The sequence below is a fragment of the Patiria miniata genome, unplaced genomic scaffold (genome assembly GCF_015706575.1).
Source record: "Patiria miniata isolate m_02_andy unplaced genomic scaffold, ASM1570657v1 HiC_scaffold_5, whole genome shotgun sequence".
In the NCBI taxonomy this organism is placed as follows: Eukaryota; Metazoa; Echinodermata; class Asteroidea; order Valvatida; family Asterinidae; genus Patiria; species Patiria miniata.
The window spans coordinates 11,675,147-11,688,722 of NW_024037072.1; positions in this window are offsets into that span (position 1 = coordinate 11,675,147).

Below are 13,576 nucleotides of genomic sequence, written 5' to 3' on the forward strand. Positions count from 1 at the left end.
TCATCCTTTGTACGATCCAACCAATAAGAAAGTGATCGGTAAATTTAAAGACGAGTTTGGAGGTAAAATAGTCAAAGAAGTTGTTTGTATAAGACCTAAAATGTACTCCATTTTAACCGCTGACATCAACCTGAAAAAAGCCAAGGGTGTCACAAAATCGGTCACCTCTAAGAAATTAAAACACCGACACTATTACGACTGCATCTTAAACAAGAAATCTCATTATGAAACCATGACTCACATTAGGTCGGAAAATCACATCCTTTACACCGTATCTCAAAATAAACTATCGTTGAGCCCGTTGGACACAAAGAGGTACATTTTACCGGACGGTATAAACACGCTGGCTTTTGGTCACTACGGCGGTAATTGCGTGTCCTCGGGTACGACTTGAAGCTCTTGTCTCACAAAACTCCTTTTTGGGCCGTTTTGAAGGTAATAAAGAGTAGGACCCGTCGTGACTTTTTTACCGTTAATCATTTTAAATTGACTCGTTCTTTTTTCCACGTTGAAGATGTCTACGCTCCAAATGGGATCCGTGGCTCTTTTCGAGGTTCCACCCTCTTGCTCGCCCGGGCAATATAAATATCTAACCATGGCATCTTGCGGTAATTGTTGCTCTTTTGTTTTAACGGGGTTAGCCGGCGATTGCCGGACCTGTTCAAGTTTAACCGCCTCTGACGGTGCTTTAGCTATTAATCTCGTCGTTTCGTCATTTATTGCCTTGACCACGCTGGGTAATCGCTCGACCCATTGCGTGTTTCTACTCTCGGGATTTAACATTTCTTGAGCGTACTGATGACCAAACAGTCTCTCGGCTAGCGTTCGGTTAAATCTTTCTACGATACCCTGCGATCGGTGGTTTCCTGGTTCACCTACGATAATCTCGACGTTTTTTGAAGCCATCCATTTTTTAAATGCACCTTTAAATTCGGTACCGGCATCTACTCTCAACGTTTTAGGGTAACTCAAAGGCGATCTCGCGTAAATCTTGACGATGGCATCTTTGGTGGAATCCGCCGTTTTAGAAACCAAAGGTTCTGCTTCGTGGTATCGACTCGCAACGTCGACAACCGTCAAAGCGTATTTATAAGTCTTGCGTTTTACTTTATCCCAGGGTAGGTATAGCACATCCATTTGGTGAAAGTCGTTTGGTGTTTCAAACTCTCGCGAAGTACTCGTAGGCCTGGGTACATATGCAGGACCCGGCAGATAAATTTGCCAGATCGCTTGTTTTTTAAGCCAATCCCTGATTACCTTTTTATCGATTTTTGTTTTATCGTGTAAATGGTCGACGGCGCTTTCACCTCTCCAATAACCGCTCGGGCTATAATACAGTTTTTGAAGTTTATCCATCATTTAGTATAATAATAATTTTAAAAGGCTTTATACATTAAATAGATGGCGTCAGCTGTTGCTATGATGATAGGAGGTGCGATCATAAACGCCTTAGCTTTTTCGGGTTCAAACTTTTTATTTTCAAGTCTAAGGGATGATGGCAGCGAAGAGCGTAAGAGACACGATTTAGCGACAGAACAACTCTCGGCCGCCAAATATCAGTGGCAACGAGAACGAACAAAACGACTCGATTTTCTCAACGAACGTATCAGAAAACAAAATGCCTCTAAAGAAACATTTTCCAACGTAGACCAAGCGTTGCGTTACTACAACGAAATGACCGGAGAAAACGTCGAGTTACCCCGCGAACCCAAACTCGAAGATTTTTACGAGCCTAGCGACCAACAAATAGAAAAAGAACTGGCGTTTATCGCGGGAGGAACGCTATTGGTGGGCTTCTTGGCTTACAGATACCTTTAAATTTAAAACTTGTATAAATAAAATGAATGCGTATGGAAAAAAGCTCAATCCCAGTAGGCTATTAAAAATACCCAGATCTATCAAGGGTGAGAGAAAAGAGGTGGTCATTACCCACAATCCCAGTAGTATATCGGCGGGGCAAACGCTGAGAGTTAAGTTTCCTCAATTGGGCGTAGACGACGTGATCGTACCCGGCACTTGTAAACTAGCTTTTAGTTTAGAACTCGACGGTGGAAGCGACGACAATAGAACCATTTTTGGCAATTTAGCCAGAAATTTAGTCAGCGAAATCAGCGTCAGGCTTCAAGGTCACGAAATCGTAAGTTATCGTCACGCCGACGTGTATCACAACTTTAAAGACAATTGGATCAACAGCTCGACAACTCGAAACATGGCGTACTCGGGCATAGAAAAAGAAAACGTGTCTAAACTAAGAATTGGGGCTGGAGATGCTAACGCGGGCGCCAACAGCGGTAAAGATCAGGCTATCGCGGATGCCTATGGTAACAGATATTGTATTCCCCTAGACATTGACATACTGACTTCGCATCACCCTTTTTACCCCAGCGGTTTAAAACAACCTCTGACGTACGAGATAAAGTTTAACGATCACGAAAAAGTAGTCTAACTAGGTTAGTAACAATTAATAACTAGGTGAGTAGCAATTAATAACTAGGTGAGTAACAACCTACTCAACAAGCTACACAAGCATTACAATTTGCTGATCAACAAACATCAACAAAATTATATTTTGTTGTTAATAAATGATAGCAATATTTGAGTATTTGCAGTTTTTGGCTATTATCGTCATATCGCTTAATCTATCGTTTTACACCTACGAATATCTTTGCCTTTGTAACAAAGTTGCAAAAGCTACAACAAAATTAAATTCGTTTCTAATTAAATGGAGGACCTAAAACTGACTTTAACGAACGAACAAGATCACAACGCAGAACATAAAGATCGTTTGTGCGGTGTCGTAGCAGCCGGAAACTCTAGAAAGTACTTGGGAAAGGAATACACCGTTAAACATATCGAAGCTCTTGACAGTAAAGAACTCGAAAAGCTGTATCATCTGTACGAAACTAAATTTGGAAATGAAATTGTTCAAACTGTTGGTAAATACACTTTAAGTCTATTTTCGAGAGTGTTAGCTGTGGTTACACCCGTACAAGTTTTAGGATATAACGTCACTATAGATTCTGAAGAAGAACTCACCAACGACTTGAGTTCCGATCCTATTATAAGCGCGAGTATGGCTGGTATGTTGAGCGACGTTTGTTACAAGTACGGAACTTTTATATCACCCCTAGTTGCTACGATAATCACAACAAAACATTTAAAATTTAATAAACCTAATATAATAAATGGAAGATCAGAAAGCAGCGATCACAGCTCAACCAGCAGAGACAGAGACGCCTCAACCGATAAAAACAACGTCATCACCGTCGGTAACGAGAGTGACCAAGACTAAAAATCCTAAACGAATACAGCAGGGTAAAGCTTTAGCCGAGCACAATAGACAGATGAAATTAAAATTAGCAAAAATGGACGTAACATCGGACGAAGCTACGAGCTCACCAGACTACAACTCTTGGGCGATGTGGGGTGCAATAGCGTCCATAATAGGAGTGGGGCTGCTGGTACTAAAAAGTAAGGCAACTGCGCCGGTAGTACAGCCAGTGCCGGTAGTCACACAACCCACTACACCCAGCGCCCCCAAAACGCTAGACATGGAATAAACCAGCAATTTAAAAATTGTTATATTAAAAACGATGAGTAACTTTGACACCAACGGAATAGCTAATACGATTTATCACGGAGCCGTCATATCGGGTCTTTCGATGGGATACGCCATGGTAGGAAATAAACTACTCAAAATGAAAGCGCCGGATTTAAGCAAACTAAGCGTAGAAGATGCGGGTAAATTGACGGGTATTATAAGTGGAGCTCTGGCCACGCAAAATTGGTTGGTGACCCAGGGTATACTACCGGGCAGTATAATGAAAACGGTATAATTTAAATAGGTTTATTAAATAAATGGATGAGGGAGGATTTTATGATCCAGACTACGAAAGAACAGATGATTACGACGATGATGATGATGTAGCAGAGACCAATGTAGATGACGACTTTGATACTACTACACCACCGGTAGAGACAGAAAGCGTCCTCGGCACGGGTACAATAAGCAGTTTATCTATAGAACTAATAAAAGAAGATGTTGATTCATTTTACAAAAAAAATAATATAGACCCCGCGTTTATCGACCCCAACGATTTTGAAATTGGTAAAGACAGAAATCTATACGTTAAAACATATAAAGGTCGAGAACCATTATCTTATAGACGAGGTGGTCAAAAAATATATTACAAATTAAGTACCTTACAAAGTAAATATGGTACCGCATTTATTCGCGACACCCTCAAAATCGCTGACTATAAACCAACACTACTTGCCAAACTAAAAGATAAACTCGAAAAAGTACAACCCGAGAGTATCCCCTTGACAGAACTACCCAGAGCCACCGATGAGGTAACCGAGATTATAGAAGATTTACAACGCGACACCGGCGCTCAAACAGAAGGATTAAATTACAGAGAACTCCAGGGTTTAGACAAAAGTCTTCAGACGTTGAGAGGTAACCTCGAACTTAATTTAGCGCGTCTCGCAGAACTAGACCAAGAGATATTTGATGCCGAACATGAATTAGGTGATCATAGGATCAGCGAAGAAGAACGACGAGAGTTAAACGATAAATTGAGCGACTTAGACGCTGAAAGATCCGCCAGATTAGAAGCTGCAAAAACCAACGAACGAGGGCTCAAAAGTCAGATCGCTAGAATCAAAGAAACGATTAATAAAATATTAGGCGACGACACGACTCTGGCGGAAAAGATTAGAACTCTGTTTAGAGAACAAGGTGTGACCGTAGTGAGTATTTTAGCCGCTTTGAGTTTAGCCATCAGCACGATAGTGAGTAGCATCGTCGCTAGCGTGAGAGGTGCGGGTGCCCCAACCGCGCCATCGCCAACACCAGCACCAACACCAACACCAACACCAAAAGGCGGTATCAAAGAGTGGATTTCAAAACAACTCGCTAATTTTGCATCTGCTCTTCAAAAACTCGGAGTGAGCGCGTTGGGTGCTCTGCCGGGTATCATAGGCAGCGTACTCAGTTGGATATTTAACGCACTGAGTAAGTCTGTATCGTGGTTGGCCGAACACGTGTGGGCTTTGTTTTTGGGTGTGGGAGCCTTGGTGTTTGCGTACCTGCAAAAACGATGGTAGTAATAGTTGTAATCAAGTTTAAACAAAAAAATAAGCCTTACCAGCACAAAGTTGGTAAGGCTTATTTTTTGTGTGTTGTGATTAGAGTGTGACTTATCGCGTTGCCTCGTAAGCTAAAATACCCATGCCAACGATAGCTAATATTCCTACCGTCAACGATAATTTTTCGTCTTGGTGAGTTTGTAGTTTCGTGGGTTCTTGGGTTAAAACTGTAGGTGCTGGTGTTGGTGAGGGTGTAGGTGCTGGTGTTGGTGAGGGTGTAGGTGCTGGTGTTGGTGCTGGTGCAACAACATCGTTCGTCATAGTCTCTAGGGGTGTTGGTGGCGCGACATCATCGGTGTCATCAAAAGAGTCGTCCGGCTGAGGTTGTGAGTTTAAATCTAACACCAAACCAGTTTTCATACTCTGGGTAGCGATTTGAAGATTGTTGTTATAGCCGTCGTGCGTTCCAACCCTCAAGTTCATATCCGATGGAATTAAATACAACCCCGGTTTCACGACAAAATTTAAAGGCGTTCTGGCATACTGCAAAGAGTCTTGAAATTGATCGATACTCGTTTCCATGTCGTCTACTGCATTGATGATATCTTCAACGATGACGTTAAATTGTCTCTGAGCGTCTAATCCGGTGCCCGGTGATAATACGCTCGTTTTTGTTTGAGCCTGCGCACCGAGTAAAGCGTACACGTAAGATCTGATCGATTCGTTGATCTTTATGATTCCCGCGGAGGTAAACGAACTCTTGGCGGGTATAAAATCTAACCAAGCCATTTTGACGATGTCGTCTTGTTCGAGATAACCCTTCCAATGCTTAAAAAAAGCATCGTGTTTTTTTGGATCGTCTAAACCCCAATTTTTATCACCCGTGGGGTTGATAAAATTGTCGAGTGTGGTCGTGTTTTTATCATAGTCTAACGGCAAGAGTAAAAATGATTTTGTTTTTTCGTTCCAAAGAAAAAGCCGACCTAAGCCATAAGTCTTTTGATCTCTCGTCTGTTTAAAAGACTTATTTTGATCGATGGCAAACGTCCGACAGATGTTGGTAAATGCTCCACGATCATAGGTGTTGCTGAGAGCGTCAAACGAGTCTTCTCCCGGTATTGCTACGGCCATGTCGTTTAATATCCTTCTCACCGTAAAGTATAGATGAAAATTAAATAAGGCTTTAACGTAACGGTTGTTCGAGTTTAAAATATCGATTCCAACACCACAGCCCGTTGTAGCGCAATAGATCGCAAAGTTTAACTGATTTTGATAAAAAGACATGGGGTCTATTTTCCAACGAAGTACAGCATCGTTGGTATTGAGGCGAGATATTTTATAGTCCGAGATTAAGTCGGGAAACGGGGTTAAAAACGTGTTAGACGCGTTGACCGTAATCTCGAGTTCGCCAGTGAGATACGGACTGTCTAGTACAAGCGCTTGGGTGGTAGCTTGTCGTTTAGCTACATTTTGATTTACTTGTCTCGTTACCTGATCAGCTATCGATTGTATCTGCTTTTTTAACGACTTAAAATCACTCATTATTTTAGTTTCAGTTTTAATATAAAAAGACTTTAAAATAAATGCATTCGTTTCACTTGTTTCAAAATGAGCAGACGTTTAAATTAGAAGACGTCGTAGATAATTTAAACGGTCAAAAATCTATACGCGTAAAAAGGGTGTTGTTTAACGCCGGATATTTTAATATTTCCAGCGCCACGGAGATTGATTGGTTTACGCAAATAGATGGGAGACCCGCGTTTACCACAGATAAACCTCCCCCCATACCCGCGGAGTTTCTTTCAGATGTACACATAACAACGCCGGATAGAGATTTTATAGAGCGATTGTTACCCGATATACCATACCACTTTTTAATTAACGATGAAAATGTTTTACAAAAAACTATAAACGATCTTATAAAAGCGTACGAAGACGATAGACTAGAATCCGTTTTAGAATCAAACAAAAGAAAAAGAGCTATTATAGCTGAACGGCGAGGGTTGATTTTAGCCGCCATGTCTTCAGAAATACCAAAAACTGAATTAGAACTTAATACGCTTCAATCTTTGGTAAGAATATTATATGTTAGAGAAAGAAAAATCTTTGAAGGTGAGGAATTGGCTTCAAAGTTTATTGAAGGAGAAATGGGTGTGAGCGAGTTGAGCGAGTTGAGAGATAGTAGAGAAGCGGGGGTAATTATAAGGGGAAGTCTTATCGTGACGGGTGATGATTTAGATTTTATTCCTCCGAGTCATTTAGCGCCGTTACCACTCGGAGTCACCGGTTCGGTCATCATAGCACCGGGGTGGTACGACGTCGATTGGTTCGATTTCATTTTAAATTCTATACCCGGGGTAAGTTTTCGAATATTTAGAGAATCTAAAAAGGTGACATTGGTGATAACCGACGTAAATCTCAAATTGCGTTTAAACAGAGAAGTATCTCGATTACTCAATTTACCCAAAGGAAGACTGGTACCCAAAGTGGTGTATACGGGGTCTTACGACGTTAATCCGTTTAAATTTTTGTTTATTCACTGCCCGCAATTAAGTACGAGTGAAAACTTTTTTAATGGTCGTCCTTCTGACATCTTAAAAATCGTACCCGTGGCTACGCGCAAACCCGATATTGATAGAGCCGAGGGATTCAAAAATCTTAAAAACGGTATAATCGACAAACTGACATTTTCTATCAGCGGTGAAAAAGGACAGGTATTCAACAACAAGGGTGAGGGTATCATTATCGAGTTGGAGATCTTTTAATTTTAAAATCATTTTATATTAAAAACATGAGTGTAGATGGTAAGGCGTTATACCCCGATATTTCTGGAGATGTACTCCGATTAAATAGTAACGAAGAAACAAAAGTGTACAGACTTAAAAAGATTGAAGAGATTCGATCTTTAATCTTGAAAGAGAGAGACCACCGAGAGCGCACTTATAAAAAAATAAAGAGAGTGATCGACACTATTAATTACGTAGAGATAGGATTAGAAGGATTGGGGGCTATAGCGGGGGCTGTCAGTATTCCCGCTCTCTTGGGTGTTATATCAGCCCCCGTTGGATTGGTGCTAGAAGGAACGTTTATAGGCGCTTTTGGTGTAGATATTCTGCTTAGAATCGCGTCTAAGAGATTATCCGCCAAGCTGAAAAAGCACGACCAGATTAAGATATTAGCAGACTCCAAACTTAACACGATTGAAGAATACGTGTCTCAAGCCATCAACGACGGAGATATATCGCACGAAGAGTTTATATTGATTACGAGAGAGCTCGCAAAATTTAACGAGCTTAAACAAAAAATTAGAACAAAGACCAGCACAAAACTTCAAAAGATTAAAAACGATACAGACTTTGAAAAAGAAGTTAAAAAACGGGTAGACGAACGGCTGGCAAAAGAAAAAAAATCTCTTATCGAAAAACTTACAAGTTCAAATTCACGGTAAATAAACATTATGAAAGCGATCCGCCGAGTTATACCTCTATTTCACCTCTTAGGGCTACACCCTCGGCCCCGCCTTTGTTGTAGTGGTCATCGTATCTTTTTAGTGCTTTATTAAATTGATTTTGAGTCACTTTAAATAAATCTCTAACTCGTTCTTTGTCTATTCCAGCTACATAATAAAAACACGCCGCTATTAACGAGCGTTTTACGCATCCGTTTCCCCTCAATGTTTTGTAATTAACGAGCTCGTTATATTTATTGATTGTTTCTTGGACATCTTCTAAGTCTTGCTCTGGACAAACAGAAAAAATAAGTTTCTCCACAGTTTTTCTATTGTTTCTTTTTAAAATTGACCAATTGATACGATCTTCTTGCGCATTTTCTGCCGAAAAATCAAAGTAACGTGAGACTATTTCACCGCACGTTTCACAAACTAAAAAACCATTCTCGATGATTATATGGTGATGGCACTGATCTGTTTTATCAGATAGCTCGACGTTTTCACTCTGAAAAAGATTCATTTATTATAAATGATTAATTGTTTTAAATAAAGGGTTTTTTTTTATGTATGATTGGCGCTCCATACCTTTCTGCTCATTTTATACTTTCCATACCATCAGCGCTCCATACATGACACAGAGCAAAGTGCAGCCCGCACAAAAAAATTCAATTTGTCACGCTTTGTTGTTTTCAAAACTTGTTTGGGCCAGGTTTTAGTCTGTCACGCTATGTTGTTTTCAAAACTTGTTTGGGTCAGGTTTCAATCAGTCCCGCTATTGTTGGTTCCAAAAGCAAAGTCAATAAACCACCTACCATGCAGTGACTTTCAATCAGTCACGCTATTGTTGTTTCCAAGAGCAAAGTCAATAAACTGCCTACCATGCAGGACTGCAAAATTTCAATCTGTCACGCTTTTGTTGTTGTTTCCAAAAACTAGTTCATATCAGACGCCGCCCATTTTTTCGCTTCACTATATGAACCGACCGCTGTCAGAACAGACGTGTGTTTGGGTTTTAGCTTCTTACACCAATTCTACAAGGTAAGCGTTTTCTTTTTTTAGCGACCATGGAAAATAATGATGTACCAATGGAAGATTGTTATAACTGGAGTCGAGAGGACTTACAAATTATAGAGTCACATGTAAAATATCACCAAGAAATGCTGACATTTCTTGGTGATTTGAAACTAAATGGCCCAACTGATCAAATCATACCGATAAAACCGAGAGGAAATATAAAGTCTCTTTTGGGTCAAACTACATGTAAAGCAAAATCTAAGCTAACCGGCGATGACCTACACAGGCATCTGCTGAGTAAGGTACAGCACTCTTCTCAACCGAACAGTTTCCCTTTGTATAGAAACTTAGACACTATAAAAACCTTAGGGGAATCTGTTCCGCATCTAGTTTCTGGCTATGAGGGTATTGGTCAGCGTCAGGCTTCTATAATCGGTATTTACATCAAGTATGGAAAGTTGCTTGATGCTGTTCATTGCCTTCATAGTCGAGAAAAACCAATAACATCTTGGGAAGAGTGGCTTAAACAAAATGTAGGCATTCACAGAGCTTATGCCAACAAAATACGTCTTATAGCAAATTTATTAAAAAATTACCCTTTGTTTGACCAATTAGGAGTTCCATTCAAAACAATCTACAATCTTAGAAATGAAATTAGGATAATGTTACTAGACCCACATGTCGCTTATATTTGGCAGCAAACTACGGTATAATTATTTGTGTTGGCATAAACTAGTTGAATTCTTATATTTTGTAAATTTAATTTTGTATGATTTGATCAGTTGGGTGACGGTCGCTAAAAAAGAAACCGCTTATTTTTGGCATAAAAGTCCAATCTGTGCGGTATACCCAATTCAAACTTTTTTAATTTGCCGCATCGATGCTTATATATCCATATCTGTTCATTGCCTTATGCCATACCAAACCATTTTTTAATTTACCGCTTTATGCACAAGTGTAAAGAGACTATATACAGTCCATATTGACTGATTCCAGCAGACAATATGTATCTAAAGATTCCCACGAGTGTAACAAAAGAGCACAAATTTTCAATTTATTACGCTTCGTTGATCTGTACCTGATGAACAAAGGCATCTGACTTTCTCATGGAACCATGTCAACAAAAGTGAGTCTGGCCACCAGCATTCATCAAATACATCAGTCAACCCCACACTAAGCAGTGACGTCAGGAAAAACAATCAACTCGCGCCCTGCGGGAGCTAGTATAGCAACCGTCTCTGTGACTGAGCGTTTATCCATGTTTTACAGTCTGGTATACGGACACGCCAACACAGGACCAGGAGCGTGCTTATTCAAAAACATCAGTCAACCTTACACAGAGCAGTGACGTCAGGATAACTTGCGCCCCGCGGGAGCCAGTATATCAACCATCTCCATGACTGAGCGTTTATCCATGGTATACAGTCTGATATACGGACACGCCGACACAGGACCAATATCTACTGACAGCCTGGTATATAGAGACGCCAAGTCACAAAGAGAACTTTAACTTGTCAACAAAAGTCATCTGGCCATCAGCAATCACCAAATACTGACATCACAAGTTGACAAGTAATCGTCTGTTGTCAACCCTACACAATATTGATGTAGTGATGCCATTGTCGTCAAGCTAAAACAATCAAGTGGTTCCCAAAGAATAGCCACCGCCTCGTCAATAAGCGTTTATACAGACACGCCAACATAGGACTATAGCATCGTGCATCGTCAAAATTTATGTTTACATGCTGTGCAACTGCCATGATCTACTGGCGTATCTATTGACTGTACTGCTGGTTGAGAGACTTTGAAAGACATTTGATCATATTGTCTGCTTTTAATTATCAGTGTGTATAGAGGTTTTAATGTAAATAACCCTGCTCCAAGTGTTTCGGAATAGCGTAATTTTTGTTTAATAAATTTAATGTAGATATGATTTCTGTTTTGTCTAATTATATTTTGAACGTCTGACTCTTTTTAATATTATGGAGGGTGTTGGTTAATATTTACAAAAGAAAAAGTTTTAGAGGGCGCTGTTTATAAGTGGGCGGGGGAGAGTGAGGATTTTGATCTGGTACCTGGAGAGACAGATCTTCAAGACGAGAGATATTAGTCCCCGGTTTTGGCGTGGGGCTGAGACTGAGATATTGGGAGGGAGATCATTGGGAGGGATCAGGGGGTGGGGGAGGGGAGGGAGCAGAGACCATTGAGAGGGGGGCGGGTGGGGGTAAAGTCTGGTACCTGCCCCTCTCCCCATTGGCCCTGTACTACCCCCAGACCTATGGCAAAGTCTGGTATCCGCCCTTCTCCCCTACTTAAAAACACATTGAATCTGAAACGAAGAATATTGTGAATTTATTTAAGGTGCAGTCTACGCAGATCTAAAAGAAAAGGGAACACAAAGATCATCACATCATGAACATGATGTAGCATTTCCACTACATAAAAAATAACGCATGATTGATTTTCCTCGAAATAGGTTGAGTTTGTTTTTAACATGCCTTTATTTGAACACGAATTATTTCAAAACCCTTCAAAAAATCAAACCGATGCTTACAGTGATGAAGTTAAGATTCCAAGCTTTAAAATGATATAGAAATAATGGCGGTACGTGTTTCCGCATCGACGCTACAGCCTCGCAAAAAAAAGAAAAGTTGCGGGTATTTTGGGACGCACTGTACTATAGAAACCGCTTTCAACACATTTGCCAAGATACTGCACATCTCCAACGTGCAATGTCTTCCGGCAACAGGTGTGGTTTCTAGGAAGGGGCGGTGCTTAAGGGATTACAGAGCTCGACATGCCCTTCCTAAATGGCCCAAGAAATCCCAAATGATGAAAATTTCTCCAGAGGATAGTAGCAACAGCAGTGACCCTATCTTGGGCGTCGCAAGGAGAGTTTCCAGAGAGTGTGGGGCCGGGGGATAACACAACATCTGCACCGTTGGCCTATGGCTTCCCTCCGTATAGAGGCGTACATCGGGGTCTACCCGTTTTTCCCCAATGATCTATGTTCCCTAAAATCCTTATGGTTAGGCCCCCCAAAAAAGTCTCCGGTTTCTGGTATGCGCGCGCGTCGCCGTAGCCATGCGCGTCGGAAAAATGAAAAAGTTTTTTTTTCAATGAAAGATGATGTCTCAAAACCGCCAAACTCACTGGTTTGACTGGAATTCTGCTGCTGCACAATTTTAACATGTTTTTAGATTGGGTTATGGTCGAGAATAAGCTTTATGTGGCCTCTCTGGACTCCCATACATTTGCACTAAGTTTAGTCGGGCACCATTTGCAGTCATCAGCCGACATTTGAAGCAAAAAAATCAGGTAAAAAAAAAAATAAAAAAACACGTCACCGCACCACTTTTTGGGCAAGCTCCATACCAGAAACCGGAGACTTTTTTTGGGGGGGGGGGGCCTTAGGGTTAAATGGTTAGGTTAGGGTTAGGGAACATAGGTATTGGGAACATAGGTTTTGGGAAACATAGGTATGCATCTTGAATATCTCTTCATCTTCTGGATTTGGGGTCTTCGCAAATAGTTTATATGTAACCTACATTCGCAATTGCCATTTTAATCCAACTTCCTCAGTCAAAAAGAGAGATTATATCTTTTTAAGCTAACATTCCGGGCTTGATGTCATTTTCGATGTAGCCTTTCACAGGCCCGTCGGGAAGGTGATGATGAGTAGTTACCACCCATATTTGACAAGGTTCCATGTTTTAAGCTGTCATTTTTTTAATGAATGTTAAATCATGGAGGAATAAGAACACACGGTTACATTGAATCGTGTTTTTCACAGATGTTTTAAACTTTTAAAGTCTGGTCGCGTAAATTGATAATTAAAATATCCAGACCTGAATCGCAAGCATGCGCGTCATTCACGAAGAAGTCCACTCTTAAAGGACGGCTGCATTAAGGAAAACATCCAAAATTATAAAGTCATAGATGTCAGATGTAACATGAACAGGAAAAAGTGGACCCCAATTTTATAGAATGACCCAAAACTAACCACACACCCTCACGCTCATG